The 9,815-nt window shown below is 42.5% G+C and overlaps 1 protein-coding gene across 3 annotated transcripts in view; it reads right to left on the bottom strand.

The window, feature by feature from the left end:
* Positions 1-273: 273 nt before the first annotated feature.
* Positions 274-9,815, bottom strand: part of LOC100728664 (V-type proton ATPase subunit S1-like protein) — a 51,979-nt gene continuing 42,437 nt past the window's right edge. For 2 of the 3 annotated variants that reach the window (XR_010046390.1, XR_010046392.1), the window contains exon 8: positions 274-1,053. The gene's annotated coding sequence lies outside the window, so the exon portion shown is untranslated. The other variant, XR_010046389.1, reaches the window with a different exon arrangement.

Raw genomic sequence — 9,815 nt, 5'->3', positions numbered from 1 at the left:
CTTGGTGGAGGGGCATCACAGAGGAGAACCTTGGTGGACAGGTGGCAGCAAAGCAAGCAAGAGACAAGTCAAGCCTCTTTCTGTCCCTTCTATTTTATCCAGGTTACAGGGATTAGGGTGGTGCCAAACCAATCAATGAACCAATTTGGCAATTACCTTAGTCCTAACATTACACCATGAATCAGTCACATACTCTAGATGCAGGCACCTCTGAGAAAGCCCCACCTATGTCTGTGTGAGGTTTTGGGGGACATCTAGACACAAACCATGACAGAACTTAATCATATCTTTATTGGTAGAAACAAATTATCAATGCTCAATACTGGGTTGTAATCTCTCCAGAATAATCTAGTCTATTTCCTACAATATAATCCACTTCTAGGCAATGTATCTGTGTGTTAATCTTCAACTGAACTTTCAGAAGGTGGTTAGATAGCATTTTAAAACATTGCAGGGATAAAACCAGGAATTTTTCCCAGCACAGTCTCTGTAAGCAGTTGTAAATACAGTGCCCCTCCCCTTACATATGGATTCATTGTCTTAAGTTCCGCTCCACAGTCAACCCTGGTCCAAAAATATTAAGTGAAAAATTCTAGAAACAAATGATTAACGTTTCAAATGGCAAAGTATTCTAAGTGAGGTGATGGTGCCTGGCTTTGTCCCTTCTCTGTCCCTCTCTGTCCCTCTCTGTCTTGCCTGACATATGAATTGTCACACTATTCAGTGTTTCCACTCTGTATACACTACCTGCCCATTAGTCACTTCACCATTGTGGTGGTTAAACCCATACCACAGTGTCATGGGGCTCGTATTCAAGTACAATAAGATATTTAGAGGAGGAGAGAGAGATCATAGTCAGATAACTTTTATTATACTATCTTGTTATAATTGTTCTATTTTATTATTAATTTTTGCTCTTGGCCATGCCAAATTTATACACTAAAACTTATCATATACATAGGGCCCAGTACTTCCCTCGGTTTCTGGCATCTGTGGGGGTCCTGGAACGTACACCTCAGAGAGAAGGGAAGATCACTGCATTGTTCTCCAAACCTGTACCAGAGGGAATAATTAGCATAAAAAAGTTAAACTTTCACTGGTAAGACATACATTATTTAAACATGTTCTAGGTATGTGATCTGATTTAAATTGTACATAATTATCCTGCATTAACCAATTATAGGGTCATCCTTAGTGTGGACCTGCACTTGATAGCACTTTGTTGTTGGTTCAAACCAAAAGGCTTTTTTTTCTCTTCCAGAAATATTGTTCTATCTGCTTTGAAGCAAATTTTCATGTCAATCACCGAGGAGGACAAAGACTTCAGCAAGCTTTACAAGAGTTACAGGCCTGACTCCTTGCTAACAACCAAGACTGCACGGTAGACTTTCATCCGGGATGACTTTCATGGGTACCTAACACCTGGGGCAGGGGTGTGAAGGAGAAGCCCAGCTCCAGTTCACTTCTGACCCACGGAGGCTGCCAGGAATTCCCGAAGATCATCACCACTGCTCATTTGAGTTTGCAAAACTAGCAGGGTACTCAGAAAGAGCTGGCCACTGACAGCCTTCTGCCAAAGAACTACAAGCCTACCTTTGCTGAAGTCTGAATAGCTGTAGAAAAAGTGATACTGAGCAGGAAAGACATAAAACTTCTGAAGTACTTTAGCCCTTTCCATTACAGAAGACAAAAGCTCAACCTTTGACAGAGACAAGCACATGAGGACAAGCCTCACCCTGCCTCAGCATGGACCTATGCTGCGGACAGAGGACAGGCTTGCTGCAACCTCCTTGCGAGGCTGGAGTCCAGTGTAAAGAGCCCGCTCCCAAGCACTGCCGGTTGTCTGCCATGCTGGGTGTATATCCACACACAGATGCAGTTTTTGGTGGGTGAAATAAGTAGAAGAAATACAGAGAGATGAGAGTGTTTGTTGAGTTTCAGTCTATGGCTGAAATTCCATGGCCAGGGCTGAGCCTTTGAAACCATCTTGATTCTCCCACATGCAAAGATAACACATTTATTTAGTAAACATTACTTGAGCACTAGTGACATGACAGGCACTGTAATAGGCACCAGAACCACAGATATGCAAGAGGCAGCGGGCTATCATGATGCATGCCTGTAATCCCAGCACTCTGGGAGGCTGAAACACGGGGATCCCAAGTTCAAGCCTAGTCTGGACAACTTAACCACTTAGCAAGATAAATAAAAGCAATGGGAATGTAGCTCAGTGCAAAGGATCAGGTTCAATTTCCATGATGGCAAATAAGGAAGGAAGAGAGGGAGGGAGGGATCATAATTCCTCCTCTCACTGTCATCAGCCCTGGAGGAATAGCCTGCTCTCAGTAACAATTCCACAGGACTGAAGTTATCTCCTGCTTCCCTGATGCAGGAAGAACCTGGGAGAGTTTCTGCCCAGAGATGGCTAAGGGAAGGAGTTTGTTGTAAGACTTAAAGAGAAATAAAAACACCAGAGACCAACAGAGGTGTCTGCCGAGTAAGAGTTTCAGAGGGTGAGCGTAAAATTAAGCAATGGTCTATGAACCGTAAGACCTGTTAATCGTCTATTTGATTCACTGGCTCCAGTCATGACCTCCTCAGTGAGAGAGAACTCGACATGCTGAAACTTGATCCATGTAGGGTCAGGCTTGGACATCAGCTCAGACTGTCCAACTGTAAAAGCACCAGGAGATCCCAATGGCTTCCACAAGTTTAAAAGTCATAACTCTGAGCTGGGGGTGCAGCTCAGCAATAGAGTGTGTTTCTTGTATGTGCCCTGAGTTTAATTACAGTGCTGCAAAGTATAAAATAAAATCCTTGACTCTGGACATTGTACTCTGCACACAGAAGAGTGTCTGCTAGAAATACATGAGGCCAAAACACTCCCAGCACAACTATTCTGGGGAAGAATAATTAAGTCATATATGTATATGAATCCACAGTAGACAAAGCAGCCACAAGATTAGAAAGCAAGAAATTAAAGTTCCTTTTAGAAAACAGCAGTACAGCTGAGGCATTCCAAAGCTTGGTGAGCCACTAAATTCACCTAGATTGAAATCTGGGCAAGAATGTGAACAGCTGTTTATAGACTACTGAGAAAGAGCAGCTGTGGAATTGTCCTGCCTGTTATTCTGGGGCTGAGCACTCATGACTCTTCTCTGATCACATAGTAAAAAGCTCTGAAAATGGAATCAGAAGAAAGCGGGTTGTCAGGACACACACATGGGGTTACTGTCTCATCTTCAGACTCAGCCTGATTTTTACTTTTGCATCTTTCAGTAAAAATATCTGTAATTGTTGATAATCCCTAACAGCCTGCCCCAAGAATGTGGATTTTGTATGCACAAAAGGAGGGAAGGAGAAAGAGAAGGAAGAAGGGAAAAGAGAAGCAAATGAGAGGCCAGATGAGAAATGTTATGGGAAAATTTCCAAGCTAAGCCAAACCAAACCAAACCAAGCCAAAAGGAAGACTCTTTGCACCGAGGAGATAAGAAGGCAACATTTAATCCTTACGGCAGCAGACTATTGGATCTTCAAGCCAGTGCACTGGTGCAGGATAATTCCTCAAGAGTAACAGCACTGAATTTAGGAAAAGCTTAGTTTATATAAAATTTAGAAGTCGGAGCTACAAAGCACGTGACTAAACATTATGTAATTGGTTACAAACAGTGAGTCACATATTGATAGGCAGGCTGTTCTTGAAACACAGGAATTGTTTGTCATAATATAGAAATACTCTGGGAACAAGGGGAGGGGGCCCTTACAGAGTGAGCTTAGTTAAATGTATTACCATAAGAGAGTGGGCCCTTGAATTAGCCCCGGGTGTCTTCAAGTATAGACTCAGTGCTCATCAGAGGTGTGCAGCTGTGCTGTAGACAGCATCAAGGTCAACTAAATTCAGCAGAACAGAAACTTGGTCCAAGACCTCTGTTGTAGTTAGGGATTGTGCAGAGAATAGTTAGAAACAGGACACAATTTATACTATTATTTTATGATGGTCACCCAGAGTTTAACACAAGAAAGTGCAGGAAATCTGTCCACAACACTCAGAATATTCAGCCAAAGATCCGGATCACACTGCAATGTCCTGCATGAGTCCAGATGAAAACCTAGAGCCCATGACAACGCCTCCCACGAATCCAATTGGAGGTCTAGAGCCCACGAGAAGGACTCAGGCCAGTCTGTTTTATAGATCCACACTGGGAAGGCCCAAAGGTCAGCGGTAAAGCTAAAAGTCTATGCCAGCGGGATGAAGGAGCTGTGCTGGTGGGTTGAGGGTTCTACACTGGAGCCGAGAAGTCACGCTCAAAATAAAGACCAGGGATGTCCTGAGAAGGAACAGCCATCCTCAGCAACATGGAGGTCCCAAGCTCCTCCAACAATAAGAACAGTCAAGTACCTGTCAGAAAGCCAGTGTGACGAGTTTCTCCTGGAGATCAAACAGCACACATCACCCCCTCCAGACTCAGGAAGTGATGTTCAATGTAAGGACCAGAGCTCCCCCAAAGTGAACCACAGCCACTCTTACCAACAAGGTCCTGAGCTCCTCTGATGACAATGGTTGAAATCACACTGGGGAAGCCAGCATGATGAGCTCCTTTAGGAGAACCAATGGCTCAAAACAGCAACACTAGAGAAACCCACAATGCCTCACTCCTCTTCTCCACATCTCTATGCTGGCAACTTTCCTCAGGTGGCACATCTACACTCAGCACCATGCTGATTTAATTCAGCTAGTGTTAAGTTGACCACCAGTTTTTAATCCATGACAACCTCTAATTGATCATAAAGTACCTTTAAGTTTGCTATCGTATAAATGTGTCCCTACATTGTAACCAATTGTGCTCCAACAGTAACACATTTGGGATTATAAGCAACTATGTGGGCTTCATCATAAAACTACCTACTTAAAAATCAGGGGGTAGAAATCATAAGGGAAATCTGAGCAAATACTAATAAAAGGTAGGTAAGAGGGATTTATTTTAGGATATAAAATGAACTGGGAGTATTTGATGGAAGAAAGGTTCGGAGATCCCAGCTAATTAATTCTGATTTTGATTTTTTGACTTTTATAGTTTCCATACTAAATGTCAAACCGATTTTAAACCGCCCACACTTTTCCTTATTTGGTTTCATCATTTGGCAAGTTTAATCAGTTCTGTAAAGGAAGCACGTAGATACACAATCTTCAGGAGTCAGGAATCCTGAATGAGAAGCGGGCTTCTTCCTGGGAACCCAGCATGAGGGTCTCTCCTGGCCTGGCCTGACCTGGCCTGACCTCCAGGCTCAGGAAAGAGACAGACAGAGACTAGCATTCACCAACCACTCAGCCAAACCTCTCACAGGAAGCAGCACCAACAGCTTCATGTATTTCACACTTTTCCCTAGAACAGGTCTTACCAAACTGTAGTAAGGACACATGGAAAGATTTTTTCTGGGCATTAATTTAAATCCCTTTTGATTCTTATTTTTAGACACCAAGTCCTATGCTTGGCATTGCAGAAGTGTTTCTGGAGAGTGGCCATGTTGCTGATGATTTTTAATGGATGCCAAAGAAAGAAAAAATTATAACTTGGATGGAATAATTCAGGCCAGAGCAGACCGCACCAGGCAGTCTAAATGCAAACCATGTATGTCAAGCACATGTAGCCAAGCTGAAACAATAGTTAGTGCCCCAGGAAGACAATATTGTGATAGTCTCAAGGTTACATCTCATGGTTACAGACGATCACACAAGGCATATTGAAATGATCTGTTTTGGTGCTAGGAAAAATTAGGATATTTGCCTCAAACATTGTACCATAGGTTGAGGGTTATTTCTAGCCCAAAAGACTTTTTCCTGGGCAAATTAAAACAGACCCTTGAGAAAGAGCAGGTGAGGGAGGCCAGGCCTTGTAGTTTAGGCATTGGGCAGAGATGGTGTGAGAGATGGTATCACAAAGGGAAACCCAAAGACCTGGGATCTCACTGTACCTCAGCCACCAGTGAAGTCTGAATCATCATGAGTAGGTTCTCATTGAACTTTTTGTTTCTCATTAAAAAAAATGCAAAGAAAATCGTGTTCTCTCAAGATCGCTAGAGATGAGAATCAGGAGCAGTATTTGTCTTAGTTACTTTCCTGATTGCTGGGACACAATATCAGACACCCACAACTTAAAGCAAGAGAGGTTTATTACAGCTCACATTTCAGCCCATAGTTGGCGGGTGCTAAGGCAGGGCAATGATTAGAGAGACACAGAAAAGGAAAAGCTCCTCACGGCAAGGTGTAGAGGAAGAGAAAGGGATGGGAGGAGCGAGGATAAGTCCTTCCGGTCACGCCCCCTGTAACTTGCCTCTTCCAACCAGACTCCACTTCCTAATAGCAAATTATCTAGAAGCCCCCATAATCCAGTCACTTCCCAAAAGCCCAGAGTATGAGAGCATGAGATGGGCCTGTCTAGATATAAACCATAACAATGCGGGACTAACAGTAATAACTGAACCTATTAAGAAGCAGACAGATCTTTCTGGCTTAAAGAAGCAAGGCAGAGCTTTCACTTTCTAAAGTCTCAGCAGAACTCATGGGAGAGGTCACAGAGCACTAACTGGCATTTAAGATGTGTGACCTATTAGGAGCGAATTTTTTATTTGACTGTCAGTCACAGTTCATGGAAGCCTTTGGGTGCCCAGGGTGCTGAATGGGCATTGCTGCCACAGCTGGGCAAACCCCAGACATTCCTACTCTAATCTCCCATCACATGAGCCATTTTGTAGATGGTGGAATTCTTAGACTGACCCAATCTGGGTCTTTATCAGGTTGCTTCTCTTCAGCCTCACTTGGACAAAGCTCTTGGGAAAAAGTTGTGCTTATCTGACTCCAGCAGAGCTGTGAGTTCCTGTGTCAGCCCACTGAGAGTGGGCACTATTCTTAGCTGGGTTTGTTTGCCAAGTACTTAGCAAGAGCCCAGAGCTATTCTGGGAATGACACTGATTTGGGATGGGATAGGACTGGTATGCCCCTAGAAGAATGTCTGTTCCTCTGAGGAAGAGAGAATGGGGTAGGCTTCACTTCAGTTTAAAGTTTACTAACAGAAGTTCCTCCGCATGATCCACCCATCTTTGGGTTGATAGTGACAGATGAGGAGAGCTTCTACGCAGCATGGTTCTAACCACTGTATTATGTGGCTGAATTAATCACATCTTCCACTGATGAAAGACAAAGCCTTAGAGGAGAGTCACTGGCCACTTTCCCTCATGTGTCCCAAACAGCTCACCCTTATTTCTAGCACCCAATACTGGCATCAGTGGATGTCTACTCTAAAGATTCGTAGATAACATCATCGGAAAATGAGGATGAAATGTTTTAAAAAGCAAAAAAGCAAAAGCTTATGACAAGATAGTACATATTCAAACCATGCCATCCACTCCAGGAAGGGCGTGTCTGAGTTACTCTGGAGACCACCGGAAGTGCATGTCAATTCCCTTCACAAAAGCCCTTCCTGCATTTCATCGTCACCAAGGTTTCTCTTGTATTCCTCAACCCATGCAGCAACAATCTCAAGAAAGGTGTACTTTTTCTAAATGAGAGAAGATATGGAAAGATCTAAAAGCAAAAGAAGAAGGCCCAGAGGTACAGTGTTCTCCTGGAGTCAGTTTGTGTTTCTTTCCCAAGCTGGAGCTGATGTTGCTGCAGTAACTGAAAGCCAGAGGAACTCAGACCCCACTGTTCCTTAATCACCTTCATGGTGATTAAGCTGTCACCTTCATGGTGCTGTCACATGTCCAGCTCTCTCACCCCGGAACAGATAAGCCCCTGTCCTGGACAGCTGGATCCTCTTCCACTGTAGTCTTACGTGTCCCTTTCCTGGACTCTGCTCTCCAGGTTCAAGAGCACGAGCAAGCAGCAGGATGGGGATCATTTTCATCCCCTTGACTTCCACTAGGAGTGCAGGCTCTGAAACACAACTGCATGGGTTACAGCTCAGTGAAACATCAGTGTCCCAGAGGTGCCTGGAGACGTAGCCTTCAGCAAATGTGAGCTGTTAGCCCACCAGGCACTGAGCCTGTACCTGAACTTTATCACTAATGTTTCTTGGACCTACCAGAGTACCTGGCACATAGTAGGTGCTTTTTATCTCTGTTGAATAAATGAGCAAATCAATCAATGAATTGGATCTGCTTATTACAAGTATTGACGTTAAGATGACAAATACTATGCATACTAACAACAGTAGACACTTCGTGCTTGCTTTCTGACCTATAGCATTTATTCTTCAACAATACCAAACTAAATTTTAAGTATTTTTGTTGATGTAATTGTACACATTTATGGGTACAACGTGACATTTCAATACATGCGCACGATGTAGAATGATCGAAGTAACTGATATATCCATCAACTCGAACATTTGTAATTTCTTTGTTAGGAGTATTAAAAATTCTTTCTAATAGCTTTCTGAAATATACAGCTAATTGTTGCCAGCCATATTTACCCTATTCTGCTATAGAGCCTGAGAAATTATTTCTCCTATACAACTGCTCCCTGGTTGCCACTAACCATGCCCTGGAACTCCTTCTCTCTACCCCCAGCAGACTCCAGTGATCACACGCTACCTCTGTGAGATCAGCCTGTTAGCATCTGCTTCTGAGCAAAAACATGACAAGTTCCCCAGTTTCTCACGCTTCTAATGTCAGCTCTTTCATGTTCCTAAGCTCCAAGAAAACACAGAAGTTGGAAGATCAGCTCTAGCGAGTTGTTATGAGCCTCCTAACAATAATACTTAGGCCTAGGAATCTGTATGAATTTATAGGCAACAACACTGAAATAAACAGTGTGTGTGACCATTAGTAAAATATGAGTATTAATAAATAATATACTATAATTTACTATCTACATGATTTTTCATTGTATATTTTAAATTGTATTTGTATTGGTTCATGTGTGCAATACATAATGACCCATTCACTGGAAGGAGTTGGTACGCATCTGTAATGCATCTTATCTCTCTTTACATCTCTTACCTTTCCCCTTCAATAGTACAATTTAGACACCATTGTGCTGTACAGGCATTTAATAACCTCTCCCTGCACAATCAGTGTTACCTGACAATAATAAGAGAATGCTAAGCTTACATCAAGCTGCTGGTCGGTCACTTTTTACATTGTTTGGTTTGCTATATTTTGTACTGGGGCTCGAACTCACAACCTCATGAACTCATGACCTCAAGATCTCACACTTGCCAGGCAGGCACTGTACCACTGAGCTAAATCCCTGGTCCTTACATATTTGTTTAAATTATCTATAGCAGCAAGATAGCCTGTGAGGGAAATGCAAATTATGAAGGAATACAGTGTTTCTATATCTGCAAGTAAAATAAATATTCATACTTCAGATTTTCAGGTTTGTGGTCTATGTACACAAAGGGAAAAAGCAAAGATTTTTGGCAATTATTCTGTTATTTCAAAAGCAGGAAAGATATGTTGCTTTTTCCACAAGATATTCCACACAAAACTAACAGCTGTCATGTTTTATATGATCTGTAAATAGCCTGCTTTCTACTAAGAATCTGGTGATTCCCTATAATGATTAATCTCTACTCCATGAGAAAAATTAGTTTTAGTTAGAGTCCCTGGTCGATCACGTTTTGCATTTATTTTGAAATGAGTTACACTTTATTATGTTACTCATCTAAAATAGAAGGCATAGAACATGATGTGTTTAGAGAGAGGAAGGAAACATTTATTCACCCAAATAGGGTGTAATAAACACATATCCCTGGCTCGAAATGTAAGTGGATCCAAAAATGTTTCAGTCCACCCCTTGTTCTCTACCGCCC

The sequence above is a fragment of the Cavia porcellus genome, unplaced genomic scaffold (assembly GCF_034190915.1).
Source record: "Cavia porcellus strain 051 isolate PalLab524CR breed Dunkin Hartley unplaced genomic scaffold, mCavPor4.1 scaffold_2, whole genome shotgun sequence".
NCBI lineage: Eukaryota > Metazoa > Chordata > Mammalia > Rodentia > Caviidae > Cavia > Cavia porcellus.
The sequence above is the reverse complement of the archived record's forward strand: the minus strand, read 5'-3'. Positions and strand labels throughout refer to the sequence as shown.